We start from the raw sequence: 25,811 nt of genomic DNA, 5'->3' as shown, positions 1-25,811 counted from the left end.
GGCATTGTATAAAGTAACAGATTTAGGTCTAACAGAATTTTTAAAATTACAGTAAGTTTCTTCAGCTTATCACTTATATAAGGCACATCAACCTACTTTGTGGTACTAAAATGGGAAGCAATATAGCAAATAAAAGTGGCTAAAAATAGCTAAAGAAATAGGAAAACTCTATCCAGATATAGAAATTCTGTCTGCATTTTTATTCTGGTTTAAAAATAATTCATTCTAATTTAAAGTAGATTACTGAGCTCATTTAACTAATACAAATGAACTTATTTTCAAATCAAGATTCTGTTTGCATGGGTTAAAGCAAATAACCTTTTTCTAAAATGAAGAAATGTATTTAAAAATATGCCAGCATAGGAATATAGTGACCTTATTACATCCTTAGAACTACCCTGAACTTATGGAGGATTCTGAAAGTGCTGGGGGACATGACTATCTACAGAAATGTCAGAAAGTCAAAACTCATGCAGAGGAAATAAAAACACAGTGTAATTCTGAATGAAAGAACCATTACTGCTGAGTTAATACCATGGTCTTGTTAGCTAAACGGGGACATGGAGGCTTAGTCATTCTCAGAGGTAAGTATGACTCTCCCAGGGCCCACCTTAGAAGAGTGTACTTCTTCCAAAGACACTCAATTTCTCAACTCATTTCTAGAACTTCCTTAGGAAAACTGCCCTTACAACTTGTTTCACACTATTCTACTATGTTTATTATTTGTCTTTGGGTTTAACTTGGGAAATGGCCAAAGTAAAAAATAAAATCAAATTTAGGAATAATTCTCTTGATCCAAACTAAGTTATAATTAAGCTATAATTTTTTTCTGGAATGGCTCAAAGAGTTGTTCATCCATTCATAATACAATTTTATTTAAATTGTGATATAACTGACGTATAACACTGTGTAAGTTTAAGGTGTACAATGTGTTGATTTCATACATTAACATATTATAATACGACCACTACAGTAGCATTACTTTACATCTCAATCATGTCACATAGCAATCATTTCTTTTTTGTGATTTATTCGCAGCACTTTAAGTCTATTATACACTGTTGTTGACTATTATCACCATGCTGTGCATTAGATCTCAGGAAATTATTCATCTTCTAGCTGGAAATTTGTGCCCTTTGTTCAACATGTAATCACTGTAAACTCTCCCATGGAAGTCACCCATGTGTGAATCTCAACACCAGGCATTGAAAGATGCCCAGCTAGCCTTGGACAGATAGGCTGCAAGAGACTGTTTAAAGAGGGGTCCCTGATGAGGCATGCTGGACAAAGGAGAGCATGGGGATCCCAGAGCCAAACAAATTAGTCGGGTGTCCAAAATGAGACCTAAACTTGGAAAACATGTGGTTTTTCTTTACTCAAATCCCCTCTATCCTTGCCTCAATTCTCTGTTTCAGTTGTGGCTTCAGAAAAACTATCTGGCTCAGAAACAAGGAGGATAATGAACAAAAAGTTACACAAGAAGGAAGTTGAGGGAATGTGTAGATAATGCAAAATAGGGTCACTAAAATGCCACAGTAATTAGAATGGGAATAAATAAACATTCCAGAGGTCTCCAAAGGATTAATTTTTGACACAATTAATTTTATTTGCTTTGGAAACATGAAGTGGATTTGGTCCTCATCTGGATGCAATTGAGTCTTCCCCATCCTAGGCTAGATAGTTTTTTTTTTTTTTTTTTTTTTTACTGATTTTAATATGTTGCCAGTGCCAAAAGTCCTCTGGGTAAATATATTGGATTTATAAAAATGCCCAACAAAATTAAATTAACCAAACTGTTGAATGAATGACTCACAAAATGTGACATTTTCATTGAATAAATATTTTCACTCCCACTATATTTAGCTAAGAGAAAAAAAAAAAAGGAAAAATTCACAGATCCAAATACTTTGTGCATTTATTATGAACATGTGTACAATTCAGTGTCAAACTTTTATATACAGGTAGGTGGCGTAGGTGACTGAAGGTTGGTGCTATTTAAACAACTCCTAAGACAGTTCTTTTTGTTCACTCCAATTTTTTTTTTACTTGAAAACTTACTTTATTATAATTACAATTACTTGTAAGTTCTACAAATGAAAGCAAACTCCAAACCCAAGGGAACTGATACCAGACCCTTGCTAGCCATTTTCTATTGTCATATTTCACTCACAGGGTCGTGCCCCATTCTGAGGCAGTTTTCACGTTTAGCATCCATAGTCTTTTCCCAATTATCGATTTTTTCAAAGAGATTCATCAGGTTTATATATATATATATATATACATATATATATATATATATATATTTGGGGGATAATTGCTTTGCAATGTTTGTTAGTTTCTGCTGTACAGCAATGTGAATCAGCTAGAAATAGACATATATCGCGTCCCTCTTAAGGCTCCCTCCCACCCATCACCATCTCATCCCTTTAGGTCAACATCGAGCCCCAAGCTGAGTGATATGCACTCCAGATTTTTTAAACACTCTTCAGAGAAATTGTCTGAAGGTTAAAATGATGCCGCATTTTAGTTAGAAAAACATTGCATGACTCTCTGGTTAGACTGTAGAAAAAGTTTGGTAAACTGAGAATACATTTTAAGTCTGTAACGTACCAGCTTTTAAAAGAGGGTCCTTTAACAGTCTTCAAATTTATCAAGGAAAATAGACCCCGTTACTTGGGAGGAAGCAAGAAGTGACAGCTGGTGCTGGTGATGACTTTTGTAACAGACTGGGGAAACACTTGTATCGATAGTGATTTCTCAGGGAGGTAAAACTGTTGTTTTCATGTTGTTTAAACATGAATGATTTGTTTCAATTACTTAAATCTCTGTGTCTATATTTATGCCAATATCACAATCTCTTGATACACACAGTGGCTTTCAACTTCAAGAGGTTTGTGTCACATGAAACTCTGTGAAGCCCTAACAAGTGATAAAAGTGGGTCAGAGGTCGGAGTGGAGAAGGACCAAACAGAAGGTAGGTGCTATGTGGGGGAGAATTATGAAAGGATGAGATTCATTTGGGCTGTGTGATGAAGATGTTTAGGTAGACCAGAGAGATGCCTCAATCAAGAACTTGGAGACAACTTTGAATGGTTATCATGGGCTTCCCAGGCAGTGCCAGTGGTAAAGAATCCGCCTGCCAATGCAGGAGACCCAAGAGAGATGAGCCTTCGATCCTGGGTCAGGAAGATCCCCTGGAGAAGGAAATGGCAACACATTCCAGTATTCTTGCCTGGGAAATTCCATGGACAGAAGAGCCTGGAGGGCTGTGGTCAGTCCAGGGGGTCACAAAGAGTCACACATGACTGAGCGACTGAGCATAAACATGGCTTATCATGGAAGATACACTATTTTCTTGAAAACCAAAGCTAGCAACTATCAGAAGATAATTTATTAAAGTTCTATAAATGGTCACAGGACATTCTTTACCATCACAATCTTTCTTTGGAGAAATTGCTTGAATATTTTCCTAAGGACATTTCTACATAACTGAAAATTCAGAGTTGATTGTAAAAATATCTATTCTAGACTCTGTTTATGAAATTAGGTGGGATGCAGATTACTCTAACAGTGTAATAGACACAACCTTTCTCTTTTTTTTCTCAATTTATTTACTTTTCAGTTTGTGGCCAATATATATAAATTAATTTAATTTACTATTGACTTTGATAAATTCAATTATTCATTTTAACAATTTATAAAACTCTTAATTGACCAAGCAAAGAGTTGTATATTTCTGGGAAGATGTGGTCATCTGGGTAAGGAAACCCCATATTGCTTTTGCCTTTTCTTTGTGCCCTGAATCACTTCCCCTCTCCCCTTGCTTATGCATGGGATGGCATAATTTGATAAAGTGTTAGCCTGTAAACTTTGCTTTAGGCTCTGTTTTTCAGGAAGCTCAGGCTAAAACAGTCTTCAAAATTCCTTTTCTGTTTAATGGCTCCCAAAGCCCCTTCCAGTTTTTACCCACTTGCCTAAGGCTATAATGCTAGAAGGCAGTGTGAGAGCTAAACCAATCTCTCTCTCCATTGCACCATATTCCCCGTAGCCAAAACTTGACTTTAGGCATCTATTCTTGCCCTGTCCTAAGCCCCACTCTGAGAAAGCTTACCAGTATCTTTCTGAAAACCATTTGAAAAGAAAAGAAAAAAAGAAATGCCTTTTGATCATGAACTTCAGTGGGCAGAACTTGTCTTCCAGGGCTCTGCAACTGGAAACAAACACTCAAGAGTTAATCCTGAGAACAAATGGAAATCTTGTTTCAGAATGTTAATTGACAAACCATTTCCTATTTGAAATTCTTTCCTCTCTTGGTTTCCATCTTGCCATATACTTTTTCCTTTGCTAACTTCTCTAAGCATATATAATTATTGTCTCCACCAACCCTAACCTCTGGTTTCCAAAGTCATTCTGGGTGTCCAATTCTAGCCCCACCCACATTCTTGGAAGTTCTCTCCATCTATTGCATCTCCTCAAATTTCTTTAAAGTGTCCTTCCTAGCAAGAGACCACAAAAACACTGTAGGTCTGATTAGATCAATGGCTGCTCAGATTCTATATCTAATAGGTCTTTAATATTTGGGTACTCTTTCCCTAGGGTATGGTGGCTCTGAAAATTGGCCATGAGTCCCTTTGCAGAAGCACTGGGGAAATAACCTTCCCTGTTTATTTTCCTGCACTTACCACACCTCCCTTCCAATCAATCATATCACTCTGGGTCTGGGAATTAACTTAGATCTCGACATAGAGTGACATGAACTTTCTCTGTAGCTGTTGACATCATCCTTCAGACTTCACCAGACTTTGATTTTTTAACTATACAACTCAAGCAACCCCACAGTTATCAAAACACTTCTTTGTCTTTTCTCACTTTTTCAAACATAATTGCTGTAAATTCCTGTGGATCAAACACTATGATTCCCAACCTTAGTTCAACATCACTATTAGAGTAATTGCATCCACTTAACCTCAGACCTTTAAGTGTGGTCACCCAGCCTGGTCACAATAAGAGGTAGTAGGCACAGTTGTTTGTTCTTGTTCAGTTGCTAAGTCGTGTCTGACTCTTTTCGACTCCATGGACTGCTGCATGCCCAGCTCCTCTGTCCTCTACTGTCTCTTGGAGTTTGCTCAAATTCACGTACATTGAGTCAATGATGCCATCTAACCATGTCATCCTCTGTTGTCCCTTTCTCCTTTTGCCCACAATCTTCCCCAGCATCAGGGTCTTTTCCAATTAGTTGGCTCTTTTGCATCAGGTGGCCAAATTATTGGAACTTCAGCTTTAGCACTAGTCCTTCCAGTGAATACTCAGGGTTGATTTCCTTTAGGATTGACTGGTTTGACACAGACCCACAGACAATTTGGGAAAAAAAAAAAGTCATATTGAGAGACGCATGGTTCAGGTGAAGTGTTTACAAAATCACCAGGCAAAGGATGTTTGTTCTTCTGTGTTAGGTAAGAAAGGGACTTCTTTTGCTGACTGTTAAGAGTTCTGGGAATTGAAGGATCAAGATCATCACATGTGTTGATCTACAGACATGTACACACTGCTATATTCAAAATGGATAACCAACACGGACCTACTTGGTTCCTACACGGAACTCTCTTCAGTATTCTGTAATAGCCTAAGTGGGGAAAGAATCTGAAAAAGAACAGACACATGTATATGTATAACTGAATCACCTTCTGTCCACCTGAAACTAACAGAAATTGTTGATCAACTGTCCTCCAATATAAAGTAAAACGTTAAATAAAATTCCCCACTCTTACTCTTAATCTCAGTTCTCACCTTTACCACAAAGGATCTACGGTATGCATTTAGTTTCCTTTGCGACTCTGTCATTCTGATAACCAGATACTGTGCCAGAGTTTTACATACAATCTTTCCTCAGTCTAAAGGAAGGGAGCGTTCACTTTAAAGCTGCCAGAGAGGTTTTCGGGGGGTTTTCAAAGTGTGATTTAGGTTGGCAATGTGTTGCCCTAAGCCTTTCATTTACTTCTGACACGTCCTCCACGGCTAACAGAAGTATCCCACTCCTCACCACCATCTTTATTATTACCACTTCCCTCCTACCAATCAAGAACAGAAACCACATTGTCTCCTGACGCCTTGATTTCCAATACCTCAATTATCATTAGAGAAAAGCGTTAGTAACTGTTCCTACCCACCATAGCCTTCATATCACCTCCAGACAAAGTCTTATCCCAAGGGGCAGCTTTCTAGGACCAGTTGTCTTAGCCTGCTGCTGCTGCTGCTAAGTCGCTTCAGTCGTGTCCGACTCTATGCGACCCCATATACGGCAACCCACCAGGCTCCCCCGTCCCTGGGATTCTCCAGGCAAGAACACTGGAGTGGGTTGCCACTTCCTTCTCCAATGCATGAAAATGAAAAGTGAAAGTGAAGTCACTCAGTCGTGTCCAACTCTTAGCGACCCCATGGACTGCAGCCCACCAGGCTCCTCCGTCCATGGGACTCTCCAGGCAAGAATGCTGGAGTTGGGTGCCACTGCCTTCTCCCTGTCTTAGCCTAGATGCCTAGAATTATGGAATAACAAAGCTGACCTTCTGATCCCATGAAGCATCAATGAAGGGAAAAAACAAAGGCAGGAAAAGGGAAGACAAATTCAAGTCCTTGCATGACCAAGAAGGCCACAGTTTCACTGGAAAACAGAGTTAGTTGTGCAGATATATGAAATGTCTCCAGTAAGGCAAAATGGAATTCTTCCTTCTCAGAACATGCCAATGGAATTGGGGTGGGAAGATGAACAATGTATCTGCCAGTTTTGCTCCATCTTTAACTGTCCAAAGATCCCTCTATGGGGCATTATCATCAGCCCCTCTGTGTAGCTTCTAAAGAAGCCAGACTTCTATGGGTCCAGCTAGGTGAGACCTAGATGCTAGAGCTCCTGCATCCCACTGCTGAAGGTCCTTGCCCCTGCTAAAAACTGTCAGAATCAATGGTGTAAACCCATGCGATAGCATCATGGTGGGGTTTTACCATCACAGCAGAAATAAGAACTACTGCTGGCTCCATGGGGACCAGAAAACAGGTCAGGTTGCCGAAGCCCTTAGTACAGCCTTATCTGAGCAGATCTGTGGAGATGGATAAACTGGGTCCAGCAGTTCTATATGATGTGTCCTCTTTGTAAATTCCAGTGCTTTAAAAATGGCTACTTATGAGACAGGTGCTGCCCCTTTCATTGTTTCCTTTACTGGCCTTGGGACCAATGTCCAAGTAATGATTGATTCTAACTCTTATTTCTCTGTATCTTCTAATAATTCATCCTCAGATTATCAGAGAGCAGTGAACAAAACTAAGTGCCTGGGCTCACATAAAAACCTTCTAGTGAAAGAGTCGGATAGTGAACAAATAGTGATGTATAATATAAAACCAAGTTAGGAAGTAAAGAAAGGTCAGTGGAGGAACTTCCATGGTGGTCCAGTGGCTAAGATTCCCTGCTTCCAATGCTGGGGGCCTGGGTCGATCCCTGGTCAGGGAACTAGATCCCACATGCTGCAACTAAGACTTCACAGGCTGCAACTAAAATAACCTGGCGCAAGTAAATAATCTTTTTTTTTTTTTAAAGAAAGTTCAGTAAATACAAAGTGGAGAGCCAGTGTTTATAAGTGGTCAAGGAAAGTCTCTTTGAGACCTTGAGCAGGAAAGTTAAACTTCCATTCTCTCAAGAGCATTTATTTAACACATCTTTGTGGGTACAAAGCATTCATCAGTCACTGGAAATCAGCTGTGAAACTCATAGTTGCTGCTTAGCTTGAAGTCTAGGACAAAACAGAAGAGAAAGGAGAAAATAAATATATGGGTTTAGAATGATTTCAAGGTTTTGCACGACAACTTCAAAAACTGGATATATGTGTAAATATCTACCATTTTTATGGCCAGGTTTTATTAAGCCATATAGGAGACTGCATTTTCAGTAACAATGGTACTTAGATGCCCTGAGATTTTTAATGTATAATGGAGATCGGATAGCCTCTGATGAACAGTCAGAGATTTCAGTTTTCTGTGCTTTTGAATTTAACTCAGAGGCTGTTACAAGAGGCTTTCTTCTCTAACTGTTTCAGTAAGGAATATTTCCTTGAGAATACTGTTTAATTTACCATAGCAAAATTTCATCAACAATGACCTTGCTTTCAGTCTGATGCCTTCAATATTCATGGTTTGGTACCTGGGTACCTGAACTGACTGTACCTTCCAATATAAGGAGGAAATGTACTTAGTGAGAAAGACAGTGCATAGCAAATACATACTGCATGGAAAAAACAGCTGTATTTTGGTTTATGAAATGTCTCAATTTATTTTTCAAATATTTTGGATTAGATGAAACCCAACTAAGTTTTGCCAAGAACGTTTCCCCCTTAATTTTTGAAATCATGTGCAATTTTGCAGAAATGTACTCCATATGTTTCTGTTTCATTTACACTTAAATCACCAAAATATTGCTTTGTAAGATCTATTTGATGTCCAAGAAGCCATCTGAATTAGTCCAATACAGTGTTTTTAAACCAAGATAAAACTCTCATACCATAAAATTCACCCTTTTGAAGTGTACGATTCAGTACTTTTCAATATCTTTTCAAACTTGTGCGACCATTACCACTATCTAATTCTAGAACCCAATACAGGATTTAAACACATTGCGTTCGCTGGACGCTGAATTGTAATGCTAGGAAATGCATGAACGGGCTGCCTGTAGGCTTTACCTTGAAGCTCCTGGACTGGAAGTTGATGTGAGTTTTTTCTTTAAAAAACAGAGACTTGTTCCAGCCCTAATATTAATACCACAGTCATAAATCAGAAAAATCTGTTTCAACAAAGTGGCTGCAGGGCTCAGGGGTTATCACAAGGATGACTTTCTCTGTTGTGAATGATATACTACTTTGGCCCGAGTTGAAAATTCTACTGCTTTATGGCTCAGACCCATCCCCTTTTTGCTGGTAGTTTTTGAAAGTTTTTTGACCTGCAAAATCCCAGACCCATTGGGTCCTGATCACAGAAATTTTGGCTCCATCGTTCTGCTAGGTCTTACTTACCACCCCATCCAGCTAAGTCATTGCCAGAAAAAGAAGAGACTATAGAAAGCTGACTTTGAAGACTGAATGTTCCCCTAGTGACCTCTGCATATTGAATTTGGAACAGTCCCCTTAAGAAGGAATGGGAATAGTGAGTCATAAAACTTAATTTGTTATCTCAGTGAGGCCCTACAGATAGCATGTAAGGATATTGCTCTATCAGTTTTTTAAGGATAAAATAGATTTCTGTTGAATACTAATATCCTCCTTTGTCAACTTTAGTTCTCAATGTAAGTATACTGGCTTTAGAACATGGGAAAGAAACAAAATAAATAATAGAATGACACAAAATAAAATAGAAAGGCAGTGTATTTAGCCATATATCCTAGCTTTTTAGGGATCATAACCCCAAACTCTAGAAATTTGGTCTTTTAAGACTCTCATTTATTTATTAGACACAAAGTGAATCATGCTAAATGAAAAAAAAAAAATTAGCGTCATGTTATTTGCAGACATAATCAACCTATAAGGTTTTATAGACTTTTTTCATATTTAATACCCAAATTCTCATCTAAAAGTGGGAATAACAACTGGAATCCCACAAAATTAATACAGAATAAATTACATGATGATTTACACATGAAAAAGTGACCAGCAACATGCTTGGAACTGCAAAGATAAATAATTAAAGAATTTGTACTGAATATGTGCTGATGGGATGACCAATGATTAGACAACTAGAATTTATTTCTATATTTGTTCTTCCAGGATATAAATGGTAGTCACTGTTCTTTTCTGTGAATGCATTGCTTCAATTGCAAAATAAACACCATGTCGAAGAGAAAGTGGTTTGTGTGTGTATTAAGCATCTCATAAGGGAACCACCATTTATTATGATCACTGTGAACATGTAGCAAGAAGCTTATTCCAATAAAGCCTAGCATTTTAAAGTATCACTTGACACAATAGCTCATCAGTTGTCCTCTTTTACCATAATAACCTACGCAACAACGCCTGAACTCTACAAAGAAGGTAAGTTTTGCTATATCCTGTTTTTTTCTTATGTCCCTAACTTGGCAGTGCTTTTTGTTCATGTGACAACAAACTGTCTGGATGAAAAGTAAAATATTCAATCATCTAGATGTTTTGTCTACACAGTGCTACATGTTTTGCTATTATGTAGACAAAACATCCAGATAATTGATTTTTTCCCCCTTTTAATCCAGATGTTCTGGCATTATTTACACATAGCTCACATCTAGTTTACTATTCACTAAAACAGGAAGAGAACACAAACATAAATGGTGACTTTGAATGACATGAAAAACTCACTGGGCACTAGATCACAGGTGAGCATTTTCCTGCATTGGAATAAATCATTTCCTGAATATGGTATTTACTTTGCACTTTCGTACTTCACATATATAACATTATCTAGAAAAAAGATGATTGGATGTACACAATGTCTAAAATACTGGTCACAAATTATTTAGGATGACAACAAAGAGGAAAGTCTGTTTTGAGGACAATCTCTTGATGTCGTGATTGTGGGAGTATTAATCCTGACAGTTACCTACACAAATCATCCTGAACTATTTTCTCTCCCTTTCTGCCTCCAATACCAAGGGTTGAAAAGCCAAATGCTTAATTTCTTGGTCTCTCAGTAATGCATGGGTGGCTAAATGGCCTAATTTTTTGACAGTGAAGTCATAAGGGGAAGTGTGCCATGGGATTTCTGAGCATGCCTCTTAATTAAAAGAACAGCTACAAAGGAGAGTTTAATTGGTTCTGTTCCTTTTTTATTCTTTTCTTTGTCAAGTGTGGATCTGATGCTGGAGCTGGGGAAACCGTTTTGCAACCATAAGACAACAACAGGAGAATGGAAAGTTAACAAATAGTGGATAGGGTTCAATGGACGTAAGAGAGAATGGGTCCTTGACATCATTGTTGCATTGCTGCTCTATGCTTAGGCTTCCCACCCCCATACTTTTTATTAAATAAAGAATCAACAGCCTTATGTTTTAACTACTGTTATTCATGTATTTTGTTACTTGCAACTGAAAACATTCCTATCTGGTAAAGTAATGCTGACATTGTCTTCCTTTGACATTTAAGAAAACCCTGGACAGATTGCTGAACTGACCTGTATAATGTCATAACGGCAAAATTAATCAAAATTAATGTGAAAACAAAACCAAGGCCCAGGTCTCCAGGCTTAAATTGCTCTTTGCTCCTGCTGCCAGAGGAGGCTTCATTGGTAGCTCAAAGGTAAAGAATCTGCCCGCCAACACAGGAGACACAGGTTTGATCCGTGGGTTGGGAGGATCCCCTGGGGAAGGAAATGGCAACCCACACCAGTATTCTTGCCTGGAAAACCCCATGAACAGAAAAGCCTGGCGGGCTATGGCTACAAAAGAGTAAGACGGCTTGGTGACCAAAAAACAACACTTGCTACCAGGACACACTGGATTTCTGAAGGCACAAAATGTTGACAAACCAAATGTCCAGGACTTAACTTTTAAAAAGTGAGATGAAATGTCATCAACTAACAAAGGTAATGGTGAAAAACTGCTCAAAGACACTTCAGCATAATGGATTCCTCTATCGTGCTACACATGGGACATATCAGAACATCTTTTGAGGTTTTAAAAACTGTAGGGATTCAGAATCAGAATTCAATATTCTGATACTCTGTTTCAACACAATAATCTCTCAGTCCTGTTTTAGTGTCAATGCAACAAGTTGAATGGCAGAAAAAACATGGGTGTTAAGAGCCAGACTTAAGACTTCTGCCTCCGTACTTGCCGGAAAGGCAACTTCAGGATAGGCACTTATCTGCTCACTTTCCTCATGTGTAATACAGTGTTAATCCAATGCCCCTCTTCAGTTCTTGTGAGGCATAAATGAGATAATGAGATAATAAACACACATATTTATTATCTATGATCACTGTGAATGTGTAGTAAGACACTTCTTCCAATAAAGCCTAGCATTTTAAAATATTACTTGATGCAATGTCTCATCAATTGTCAGTACACGGTAAATTATTGCAATTTAATAAGTAGTAGCTACTATTGTTGGACTTCTCTGACGGTGTAGCTGGAAAGAATCCACCTGCAATGCAGGAGATGCAGGTTTGATCCCTGGGTCGGGAGGATCCCCTGGAGATCTTCCCGAGTGGAATAGCAACCCACTCCAGTATTCTTGCCTGGGAAACCCCATGGACAGAGGAGCCTGGCGGGTTACTCTTTTGGGGTTGCAAAAGAGTTGGACATGACTTAGCAATTAAACAACAAAGCTATTATTTTTACTAGCAAATTAAGTAATGAACAAAGCCAGATGATACGAATGCCCTGAGCAAAGTCACTGTCCTCTACTCAAGTGGCCTTCTGCAGTATGGTTGTGATGACAGGGATGGATGTCCTCACAGTAGAGATGGGCAAAGATGCCACTACGCTGCCCCAGGACGTGCTGTTTTAATGTTACGTGACCATGGCTTGTGGCACTTCCATCACGTAAAACGCTCAGGTTGATGTTGGGGATCATTTGTTTACTCGGTCCTCTTGTTAAATGAAAGGTCCACGTGAGCCATCAGACTACCTGAAAGATACATTCTGGTTTTCATAGCTGTACTCAACAAGGTGAATAACTTAGTTCCATCCTACATTTAAAAAGCCTCTTGTCAAAGCACCTTGGTGATTGACAGCCTGAAAAAGGAAATTGAAGTCCTAACAGTGAGTCAAATATCATGACTGGTCAACGCATACATCTGCCGATTTCTGAATTCAAATGGGCTCTTGTTACATAAGTTTAGCTTACTGTGTGTTCACACAAAATAACAATTACCCAGGAAGCTCTTTCTGTCCTGAATTCTCAAATGCAAAATAAAACCTTGGGCTCTTGGCCGGAAGGTAGAACCTGGCACTCGATTCGACTCCCAACACAGGGAGTGCAGCTGGAGCAAGAGGACTCTGAGCCCAGCTCCATTATTTTTGCATCCTATAATATTTTCTATAAACCTGGCCCAGGCCCACAAAAGAAAGACAGTTGGTTTTTAGGAACTGGCCTTGATTTTCTGCTTGGGACAGTGAATACCAGGAATCCATTCCTAATGAAAAGCAAACAGAGGATCACTACTTTCCCCCATACATTCCTTACATAGTTATACTCGAACGTATTCTGTGGAGACGGTTTTTGCTACAAGCTCTACATGCAGAGGGTGTGCACAGGAAAGCCTCATCTGGAGGGTTGGGGCTGGAATAACTAACTGGAAGTTAACCCTTGTGTGCTCATGAAGCCCTTGAATCTGCACTTCTTCTGCCTTCTCAGAGGCATCCTGTCCAGCTGTTGTTATTCAGTTGCTAAATCAGACTTTGTGACACCATGGACTACAGCATGCGGGGCTCCTCTGTCCTCCACTATCTCCTGGAGTTTGCTCAGATTCACTTCCATTGAGTCAGCTATCTAACCATCTCCTGTTCAGTTCAGTTCAGTTCAGTCACTCAGCCATGTCCGACTCTTTTTTATCCCATGAACCGCAGCACTCCAGACAATCACAATTGGTGATTGTCCATCACCAATTCCCAGAGTCCACCCAAATCCATGTCCATTGAGTCAGTGATGCAATCCAACCATCTCATCCTCTGTTGTCCACGTCTCCTCCTGCCCTCAATCTCTCTCAGCATCAGGGTCTTTTCAAATGAGTCAGCTCTTCGCATCAGGTGGCCAAAGTATTAGAGTTTCAGCTTCAATATCAGTCCTTCCAATGAACATCCAGGACTGATGGACTCGTTGGATCTCCTTGCAGTACAAGGGACTCTCAAGAGTCTTCTCCAACACCACAGTTCAAAAGCAACAATTCTTCGGTACTCAGCTTTCTTTATAGTCCAAGTCTCACATCCATACATGACCACTAGAAAAACCATAGCCTTGACTAGATGGACCTTTGTTGGCAAAGTAATGTCTCTGCTTTTTAATATGCTGTCTAGGTTGGTCATAACTTTCCTTCCAAGGAGTGAGTGTCTTTTAATTTCATGGCTGCAATCACCATCTGCAGTGATTTTGCAGCCAAGAAAGATAAAGTCAGCCACTATTTCCACTGTTTCCCCATCTATTTGCCATGAAGTGATGGGACCGGATGCCATGATCTTAGTTTTCTGAATGTTGAGCTTTAAGCCAACTTTTTCACTCTTCTCTTTCATTTTCATCAAAAGTCTCTTTAGTTCTTCTTCACTTTCTGCCATAAGGGTGGTGTCATCTGCATATCTGAGGTTACTGATATTTCTCCCGGCAATTTTGATTCCAGCTTGTGCTTCCTCCAGCCCAGCATTTCTCATGATGTACTCTGCATATAAGTTAAATAAGTGGGGTGACAATATACAGCCTTGGTGTACTCCTTTTCCTATTTGGAACCAGTCTGTTGTTCCATGTCCAGTTCTAACTGTTGCTTCCTGATCTGAATACAGGTTTCTCAAGAGGCAGATCAGGTGGTCCTGTTCAGATGTATCTTCAATCAAGGACCAGTCAGATCAACTATGACTGGTCCTTGGGAGATGGAAAGTCACGCTGCTTCCAATATTGTCAGCTTGGACCTAATATATTCCTGTAGAATTCTCCATTGATTTTCATTTTACTGTTAGGGAAATACAGGCAATTCATCCTCTTCACTGGCTAGGGAAACTTGTGATTCCCAAGGTAGGTTGGTTGAAATGGAAGAAAGTCCTGAGTCAGTACCAAAACTTGAACTCTTACTGATTCAGCAACTATTTTCCAGCTAGAAGTTGCGGTTTCATCATCTCTAAAACACCTGAAACAATGTCGAATCATATACATTGGGAGGTATTATCTTAAGGAATACGAAGACGTTCTAAAAACAGTTGCAAGAAAAGATTCATTTTCAGGGTATTTATGTACATTTTTATTATATTTTAATTAAACTTTTAATTTTTATATGCTTATAGATTCACAGGAGGTTGTTAGAAATAATACAGAAACCCCTGACCCAGTTTCTCCCTCGATGAACAGTTCAGGCTGCTATGACAAAATATAATAGACTGCGTGGTTTAAACAATAGACATTTACTCTCATTATTTGGAGGTGATTATTGTTCAGTCTCTCTAAGCTGTGTCTCACTCTTTGTGACCCCATGGCCTACTGCACGCCAAGCCTCCCTGTTCCTCACTATCTCCCAGAGTTTGCACAAGTTCACATCCACCGAGTCAGTGATGCCATCCAACCATCTCATCATCTGTTGCCCTCTTCTCCCTGTGGCTTCAGTCTTTCCCAGCATCAGGGTATTTTCCAATGAGTTAGATTTTCCCATCAGGTGGCCGAAGTATTGAAGCTTCAGCTTCAGCATCAGTCCTTCCAATGAGTATTTAGGGTTGATTTCCTTTAGGATCAACTAGTTTGATCTCCTTGCTGTCCAAGGGACTCTCTCCAGAGTCTTCTCCAGCACAATTCAAAAGCATCAATTCTTTGGTGATCAGCCTTCTTTATGGTTCAACTCTAACGTTTGCACGTGACTACTGGAAAGATCATAGCTTTGACTATAGGACCTTCGTCAGCAAAGTGATGTCTTTGCTTTTTAATATGCTGTCTAGGTTTGTCATAGCTTTGGAAGCTAGAAGTCCAAAATCAAGTTGCTGGCATGTTTGGTTTCTGCTTAATATTTCTTTTCTTCTAGCCCTTGAAAAATATTGTGACACTTTCTTCTGGCCTCCATGATATCTGGTCAGAGAAATCCATCATCATTTGAATTGTTTTTTTTTGTCTATAGAAAAGGCGTCATTTCCTTATTCACTGTGTTACAGATGTACTCTGTCTTTAGTTTGCAGGAGTTTGACTGTAACATTTCGTGGTGTGGATTTCTTTGAGTTTATCCTGTTTGGGTTTCACTCAGTTTCTTGAATCTGTATTTTATGTCTTCTGCTAAATTTATGAAGTTTTCCACCATCATTTCTTTCAGCACTTTTTCTGTCCTCTTTCCTGGCAAGCTCTATCATTCTATCTATGTGTCTATCTATCTACAGAGAGAGAGACTTTAAGGAGCTGGCACACACATTTGTGGAGGCTTGGCAAATTCAGAATCGGCAGGGTAGGCTGGCAGGCTGGAAACCAGAGAAGAGTTTGAGCTCAAGTCCAAAGTTGTCTGCTGGCAGAATTCCCTCTTTATCTGGGGATGTAATTATTTTTATATTAGGCTTCAAATGATTGTATACAGCCCACTCACATTATGGGGAGTAATTTGCTTCACTCAAAGTCTACTGAATTAAGTGTTAATCTTATCTAAAAAATACCTTCACAAAAATATCTAAAATAATATTTGACAAATGATCTGGATACTACAGCCTAGGCGAGTTGCCACATAACATTAATTATTACAGTCCCACAGGTCTCTGAGGCTCTGTTCATTTTCCTTTTTCAGACTGTTTTATCCTTGTTGATGTTTGGATTGAGTAACTCCTATTGTTCCATCATCCTTTACTCCTTCTTTTCTCTGTTCCCTCCCTTCTTCTCTCATACTATCTCCTGAGTTTTTTATTTCAGTTATTGTATTTTCAGTTCTAAACTTTCCATCTAGCTTCTCTTTGTATTTTCTCTTTGCTGATGATCTGTATTTTTTATTTGTTTCAATCATGTTCATAGTTGCTTACTGATGCATTTGTATGATGACTACTTTGACAGATAATTCTAGGTCTCTCATCTTCAAGTTGGCATTTACTGATTGTCTTTTTATTCAGCTGGAGATCTTTCTGATTATTGGTATGATAAGTAAGTTTTCTACTGAAATCTGAACATTTGGGGTACTATGCTATGAAACTCTGGATTATTTAAACCTCTTATTTTAGTTGTTTTCTCAGGCCCTGCTTTGGCAGGAAAAAATGTGGAGTAAACTGACTCATTACTTCTTGGTGGGAATAGACATCCGGGTTCCCTTCTTAGCCTCCCTGGATACTGATGGGCGTGGGGGGTAAGCTTCTTAGTGCTGAGTATTTGTGGGAATTTCCACTTCTAGCTATGGAGGAGGACATGGCAACCTACTCTAGTATTCTTGCCTGGAGAATCCCATGGGCAGAGGAGCCTGGCAGTCTCTACAGTCCATGAGATAACAAAGAGTCAGACATGACTGAAGTGACCTAGCACACCACTTCCAGCTAAGTATCTCAAGCTGGCTGGAAGGAAAAGAGCTAATGATACCATGGGGCAGAGGGTGGCCTTGTTCCTGGTGAGCAGGGGTTAAAAGTTCTGACTCTTCCCTGGGCCTCCTCTGATATCACTCAAGCTGGAAGTGGAAATTCCAACAACTGCCCAGCACTAACAAGCTTCCCCCCACTGCCATCAGTGTCCAGGAAGGCTGACAAGGGAACTTGCATGCAGGGTCCCTCATTAATACTGGGCTTGGTAAAATTCAGCCTTCCTGCTTAGCCTTCTCTGAAACCACCTTGGTAGGAGCTTGGGGCATCCTATTAAGGCCTGCTGAGGATGGAAGTCTAGCCTCCCCACTCACACTGTGCTGGTGAGAGACTCCCTACTTCCTTGTTTTTGGCAGGGGAAAGTGAGATTTGCCAGGGATGGGAGTTGTTTGTATCCTCTGATGTTTCCAGGTTTCTGACTTCTTCACTTCACTTGTGCATCTTGTGTGAGAGGCACAAGGCAAGAAGATACCTGGTAAATTCACCTTTATGTTGGCTCTTGGGTCCTGAGATCCCACCCTGACCACCGTCTTCTATCTTTCAAAGCATTCTCACATTTATTTTATATCTTATATTTAACTGTTCTTGGAACCCCATGGACTGTAGGCTCCTCTGTAGGCTCCACCAGGTACCTCTGTCCATGGGATTTCCCAGGCGAGAATACTGGAGTGGATTACCATTTCCTTCTCCAGGCGATCTTCCCAACTCAAGGATTGAACCCGGGTTTCCTACAATGCAGGCGGATTCTTTACAGACTGAGCCACCAGGGAAGCTACTTAGCAGGAGAAATAGGAAAAAAATATACTTACTCCAGATCCCCTGGAAGCAAAAACTATAAAAACTCACTTTTAATGAGGAGAGGTAAAAGGGTAAATGATATAAAATAACAATAATTTAATATTGTAACTACAAAGGGATTATGGCTTGCCACTAAGCTAGAAATCATAAAAACAGCTTTTAACTAAGCTTTCTTAAGAGAATAATACTTTCACTTTGGCATTACCCTGAACTCCCATCTCAAGTTTTCTCACAAGAATCTTAAATGTTTTATAATAGTTGTATCTTTAGTTTATGATGACATTGAATTTATTTCTTCTAAACTGTGATACAGGATATGAAAAATATTTACCACTGTATTTCTTATCACCAATCATACTTTCTCTGGAGGAAAGTGAACTATTTGCCTTCTTTCCACATTCTTGGCTAGTTTCCAACTTTATCACCCATATTCATAAGCAAAAGAATTAAAGGTCACCTTAACTATATGTTTTCAATGAAGTCACAGACTATTCTAAGACCCTTTCTTTTGCCTTTTAAATATGAATAAAACTTTACATTTTTGTTGGTTTTTAAAACCAACTTAAAACTTGAGGTCTGGAAAATGTTTTCATTTTCAAAGCCTATAATAATTTTATTAGTGGAAAAAAATCATAAATTAAATAGAAAAGTTCAAGGTCTGAATTTTCTTATTTACAGATTAAAGGTATTAAAATTAATTAATTATAAGCTCTCTTCCAATGGTAATCTTTTTATGCTTTCAGGTGACACAGCACATTAGTGGCTAAAATGGAATTAGAACTTTCATATCCTGACTTCTACATATTTGACTGTTCTTATGTCCAGCTGCTTCTCCCATGAGGCCTATGAGAGAATTGGTTTTACCAATATTTTGCTGGTGAAGAAGCAAGTTCATTGACCTGTGTCACCTACTAAGTAATTAATTCATTGAAATTTCTAAGGCAACATAATTAGTAGCTGGCAGAACCAGGACTCACTCTCTATAAGCACTCTAACTCCAAATGCAGTGCTTGTCTATTTTTCCTACTGCTTCAAAATTCCCTTTCCTGGACTGATATCAAACTCTAATTCCTCTCAAAGAGAACACTGGCAATGTCCTTGAGAAAGTGTACACTTTCTCCTGATTTTTCTCTGACTTCATCACCTTCTTTCTTAATATCTTACAGTGACTTACATTTGCATTTGAGATAAAGTCAAAGATCCTTATAGCCTCCATCAAAGCTCTTTATGAGGAGATTTTTGCTTCTGCCTCTTCTCATGATAGAGTAAGGCCTTCCTTGGAACAACTAGAAAAATGGACAGAATAAGTCAAACAGTGGCTTTTCAGACACTGGACTACAGACAGGGCAGCACTGTGATGCGTGAGAAAATGACAACAGATGAGATGGTCTCTCCAGTGGCATAGCTCACACCTGGATACAATTTAGGGCTATAGCAAAGGGAAGAGGAACTCAAACAGAGCCAACCAGTGTTTCTGAGTTGAGAGGATGAAGTTTGAGTCTCTGTCCCTTTTCAAGGGGGGTAGAGTTGATTAGAATCTTCAGGAAAGAAAAGAGAGGAGAAGAAGTAACTCCATAAAGAAATGTCTGGATATTTGTGGAGAAAATACCTTAACTATTTAGCTGAGTATTGATCTCCATACACAGGACAGAGAAAGAGAGGAAAATAACCAAGGGGAGAGGGAAAAAAATACACTGAAAAGCTATAGACGGAAAAAATTCCAGAGTTCACGCAGAGCTGAGAATAGTTCATGTGCCCATTGGCCAGAGTAAAAAGGCAGGCAATAAATAGTTGATCAACCAGGGCACACAAAAGTGTATCACCTTAGTGATGGGATGAAATCAGCCTTATCCAGCAGGGTGCTCTGGCATGCCCTAACAAGGCATAGATGGATGATCAAAGGTCCTGCTGATTTCAAATAATATTAAGTGTGAACTAGAAAAACGTCAAAAATGTACAAAGAAAATTTAAAGAACCTAGCATCCCAAACCAAATTGTAAACTTCATGATATCCAGTACCCCTGCCCAAATATTATTAGGTATGTGAGAAAACAGGAAACTATAACCTATAATCATAAGAAAAAATCCAACAGACACACACACAGAAATGACAGAGATGATGGAACTAGCCAACAAGAAGAACGTTAAGATGATTATTATAAATACATTCCATATGTTCAAAAAGGTAGAGAAGAAGCATGGTTATGATAAAGAAATGAAAGATAAAAACAAAATGAAAGGGAACTTACAAAGTTAAAGAGCAAAGCATTTAAAATGCATATTATATAGGATAGAATTAGACATGGACACTAAATTTTTAAAAATTAGTTATTTTGAAAAGATAGCAATAGAAGCACTCAAAATGAAGTACAAAGAGAAAAAAATGATAATTTCGGTGAATCAGTGGACTGAGTGACAATATCAAACAGTTTAATAAATATATAGCTGGAGTTACAAAAAGAGAGGAAGAGAAACAGAAAAAAGGGTGAAATTAATGGCCAAAGTTTCTACAAATTTGATGAAATCGAGAAAGTTACAGATTCTAGAAGCTCAGCAAACTCCTATAAAGGAAACACAAAGAAAATCACCTCAAGTGATAATCAAATTCCTGGAAGCCAATAAATAAAAAAATAATTTCAAAAGCAGCCAGAGAGAAAAAGACCTGTTACATATAGATGAACAAAGATAAGAATGATAGTATATTTCTTAGCAGAAAAAAAATGCAAGCCGGGAAACAATGGAGCAATGTCTTTAAAGAACTGGGTCAGAAAAATGTTAACTGAAAATTCTATGCTTGGCAAAAAATCTTTCAGAAATGAAGGCAAAATGAAAACTTCTTTAGATAAACCAAAATTTAGAAAGTAATTTCCATCAAATCTGTAGTATAAGACTTCTCAAGGAAAGTTATTCAGATAGAGAAAAACAGCAAGGGATGGAAATCTGAACAAAGGAATGAAGAGACTTAGACACTGAAAGTAAGTGGGTAAATATGAGACATATTTTCTCATTTCAGCCTCTTTAGAAGAAAACCGTTTAAAACAAAAGTTAAAAACAATGTATTGTATGGTTCAAAACACATGCAGAAATAAAATGTATGCCAAAAATAGCATAAAAGATCAGAGGACAAATGGAAGACGTCTATTGCAAGATTTGTTCAATATATAAAGAATGATATGACAGTATCAGAAGACAGAATGTGATATGTTTAAGATGTCTGTTGTAACCCTGAGGGCAATTATAAAACATTAAAAACAGTGAATTATTCATAAAAATCTAGATGTGGAAATCAATCAGTTATTAAAATAGATAATTAAAATAAATCAGAAAATAGAGGAAAAATTTTAAAATGGGACAAATAGAAAATGAACATCAAGATGATAGACTTAATTATAATCCTATCAATTACCACATTAATTGCACATGATCTAAACACTCCAATTACAAGGGAAATACTTTCATGCTTTAAAAATGCTATCCATATATCAAAAGACACAGATGGGCCAAAATTAAAAGAATAGAAAATTATATATCATGAAAATCCTAGTCAGAAAAAAAAAATCTAGAGATGTTTTATTAATATCAAAATAAATTTAAGAACAAAGAATATGATCAGGGATAAACAGAGAGACTCTATAATGAAAAAAGGGTCAATATAGCAAGAGGACATAATAACCTTAAATGTGAATGGACTCTATAGAAGAGCTTCAAAATGCATGAAATAGAAACTAATAGACTTAAAGGAAAAAAATATAAAAATCCAAAATTATAACTGTAGGTTTCAAGATTGCTCTCAATAATTAATCGAAAATAGACAGAAAAGAGGCCTTCCCAGGTGGTGATAATGGTAAAGAATCCGCCAGCCAATGCAGGAGACATAAAAGATGCTGGTTCAATCCCTGGGTCAGGAAGATCCCTTGGAGAAGGGCGTGGCAACCCACTACAGTATTCTTGTCTGGAAAATCCCATGGATGGAGGAGCCTGGTGGGCTACAGTCCACTGGGTCACACAGAGTTGGACATGATTGAAGCGACTTAGAAAACACACATGAATGTAGGCAGGAAAGTTATGACTTTAACTTGCTCTGGTTGAGATTAATAAAAAAAAAAAAAAAAGTAGACTGCATACTATTTTCATGTTCACACAAACCATTCACAAAGATGAATTCTGTTCTGAGCCATTAAAAAAAATGCCTCATCAAATTTAAGATGTAGTCACACTAAACATGCTCTTTGACCATAATGAAAGTGAACTAGAAATCAATAGGAAATGGATATCTGGAAAATGTCAAATTATTTGGAAATTAAAGTACATGTATCTAAATAATTCATGGGTCAATAAAGGAATGAAATGAGTGAGAAGGAAACATTATGAATTGAAGGAAAATAAAAACATAATTCATCAAAATTTATAATTACTTTGGGGAAATACACAGAATTAAAAACAAAGAAGTTCTCATGCCAGTGCTCTTAGGACTCCCACTTTAAAGAGACCAGAAAAAGACAAGTAATTAAACTCAAAGTAATGACAAGGAAATAATACAGATATGGGCAGAAATCAGTGAAATTGAAAGCAGAATATGACAGAAAAAAATCAATGGGATCTAAAGCTGGTCCTATGACAAACATCAATAAAATTCATAAAATTCTAGCCAGATTGATAGAGAAATATGGGAAAGGGCCAAATTAATAGAATCAGAAATAAAAGAAGGACATCACCAAAGATCCTACAAACATTGCAAGACTAATAAGGGAATACTACCAGCAAGTCTATAAACCAATAAATATGACAATTTGAACAAAATGGACACATTCTTTAAAAGACACCAACTGTTAAAGCTCACCCAAGAAGAAATAATCTGAAGAGTCTCACCGCAGTAAAACCTTCCCACAAAGAAAACCTCTAGGAACAGATGGCTTCACAAGTGAATTGTAAAAAGCATTTAAGGAACAAAAGTGAGTCTGCATAAATTCTTCCAGAAAATTGAAGAGAAAATTATATTTTCCAACTCATTTTATGAAGCAAGCTTTACAGTAGAGTCAAAACTAGACAAATAGTTATGAAAACCACAGACAAATATTCAGATGAGCATAAATCCAAAAATTCTTAACAAAACATAAAAAAGTTTAATCAAGGAGTATAAACTTATTTGTGTAAATATAAGCTTTGACTAAAGCTATGACTTTATCCCCAAAACACAAGATTAGTTTAACATCGAAAAGTTCTCTTAATAGATGCAGAAAAATTATCTGGAAAAAATCAGCATCCATTCATGATAAAAAATTTAAGTAACCTAAGAATGAATTGATCTTCATGATAAAGGACAGCTTTCAATAGCTAACATCAATATAGTTATGAAAGACATCATATTTTCCTCTTAAAACTGAGAACAAGGCAATCGTTCACCCTTCTGTTCAACTTCATAGCAGAGGTTCTGTTCAGTGAAGTGAGGCAAGAAAAACAAATAAAAAACATCAATATTGAAAAACTGAAATAAGACTGTCTTTCTTCATGGACAACATGATGATCTAGGTAGAAAGTTCTATGAAATCTAAAATAGCAACTTAGGGCTAATAAATAATTTAGGAAAGTCATAGAATCCAGAGTCAATATACAAAAATTAGTTGTATTTCTATACACTAGGAAACAAGCCAGCTTCTCTGGTGGCTCAGATGGAAAAGAATCTGCCTGCAGCGCAGGAGACCTGTGTTCAATCCGTGGATTGGGAAGATCCCCTGGAGAAGGAAATGGCAATCCACTTCAGTATTTTTGCCTGGAGAATTTCATAGACAGGGAAACCTGGTGGGCTAAAGTCCACGGGGTCACAAAGAGTTGGACACGACTGGGTGACAAACACTTTCACTTTAAAAGGAAACAAACAACTAGTAATTGAAACTTTTTTCAACGTCATTATCAAGAGGATTAGAAATATGAAATATTCAGGTGTAAGTTTAACAAAATTTTTGAAAGACTATGTGCTGAAAACAACAAAGCATTTCTGAGAGAACTTAAATAAGACTGAAACAGATGGAGAGATATATCATGTTCCTGGCTCAGAAGATTGTGTCATTAAGATTTCAATTTCCCCCAAATTGAACTACATTTTCAATATAATCCCAGATAAAATCCCCAGAGATGCTTTTGTTGACATTTGAAATACTATTTTGTAGATAAGAAGTTCTTATCTTCATGGAAATTCACAGATCTTAAAATTGCTAGAACAATTTTGACAAAGAAGAACAAAGTTGGAAGGTTTACACAACCAGAATTCAAGTCTTACTGCAAACTATAGTAATGAAGCAGTGTGATATTGGTGTAAGATGTATACCTAGTCAGTTATACATATAATTGACTCTTGACGAAGGCGCAAAGGCAATCAAACAAGTAAAAAATAATCATTTCAACAAATGATACTGGAAACATCACCTATCTATATTAAAACCCTGAAATCTTAACACATACTATACATTGTATTTCAAATGAATCATGGACCTAAATGTATGAGTCAAAGCTGCTAAGTCTATAAGAAAACCTAAAAGAAAATTTAGAGATGCATTAGGTAAAAATTTTTAAGTAGGATAAAAACAACACAAACTATAACAGAAAAAATTTTGGTTGTACTTTGGTGAAATTTAAAACTGCAGCCATGAAATTAAAAGACGCTTGCTCCTTGGAAGAAAGGCTATGACCAACCTAGATACTATATTAAAAAGCAGAGACATTACTTTGCCAACAAGGGTCCATCTAGTCAAAGCTATTGTTTTTCCAGTAGTCATGTATGGATGTGAGAGTTGGATGATAAAGAAAGCTGAGCGCTGAAAATTGGGGCTTTTGAACTGTGGTGTTGGAAAAGACTCTTGAGAGTCCCTTGGACTGCAAGGAGATCCAACCAGTCCATCCTAAAGGAGATCAGTCCTGGATATTCATTGGGAGGATTGATGCTGAAGCTGAAGCTCCAATACTTTGGCCACCTGATGCGAAAATCTGACTCATTGGAAAAGACCCTGATGCTGGGAGGGATCGGGGGCAGGAGGAGAAGGGGACGACAGAGGATGAGATGGCTGGATGGCATCACTGACTCGATGGACATGAGTTTGAGTAAACTCCGAGAGTTGGTGATGGACTGGGAGGCCTGGCGTGCTGCAGTCCATGGGGTTGCAAAGGTTCAGACACGACTGAGCGACTGAAATGCCAACTGACAGAAAACAGTTGTTCTACAAAAACTTTGTAAAGTAAACACAGTCAAGTCACAAATTGGGATAAAATATTTGCAAAACATTTATCTAGACTTGTATTCAGGATATATAAAAAAATCTCAGAAGCCAGTTGAAAAGGGAAAAATTATTTGAGTACACTTAGTACTTGTATATGGACCATAAAGAAGGCAGAGTGCTGTAGAATTGGTGCCTTTGAACTGTGATACTGGTGAATACTCTTAAGAATCCCTTGGACAGCAAGGAGAGCCAACCAGTCAATCCTAAAGGAAATCAACTCTGGATACTCATTGAAAGGACTGATTCTAAAGCTGAAGCTCCAATACTTTGGCCACCTGATGTGAACAGCCAACTCATTGGAAAAGACCCTGATGCTGGGAAAGATTGAAGGCAGAAGGAGAAGAGGGCAACAGAGGATGAGATGGTTGGGTGGCATCACCGATTCAAAGGACATGAACTTGGGCAAACTCCAGGAGATGGTGAGGGACAGGGAGGCCTGGTATGCAGCAGTCCATGGGGTTACAAAGAGTCAGACATGACTTGGCGACTGAACAACAAAAATTAATATTAGCAAATAG

General features: G+C 38.1%; 1 long non-coding RNA gene across 2 annotated transcripts in view; it reads right to left on the bottom strand.

Moving 5' to 3' along the window:
• Window positions 1-7,631: 7,631 nt before the first annotated feature.
• Window positions 7,632-25,811, bottom strand: part of LOC122454624 — a 61,971-nt gene continuing 43,791 nt past the window's right edge. For both annotated transcript variants that reach the window (XR_006273455.1, XR_006273454.1), the window contains one exon: window positions 7,632-7,778. This is a non-coding gene — a long non-coding RNA (uncharacterized LOC122454624). The remainder of the gene's footprint in view (window positions 7,779-25,811) is intronic.

Source organism: Cervus canadensis, chromosome 16 (genome assembly GCF_019320065.1).
Source record: "Cervus canadensis isolate Bull #8, Minnesota chromosome 16, ASM1932006v1, whole genome shotgun sequence".
In the NCBI taxonomy this organism is placed as follows: Eukaryota; Metazoa; Chordata; class Mammalia; order Artiodactyla; family Cervidae; genus Cervus; species Cervus canadensis.
This window is presented reverse-complemented; position numbering and strand designations above follow the sequence as displayed.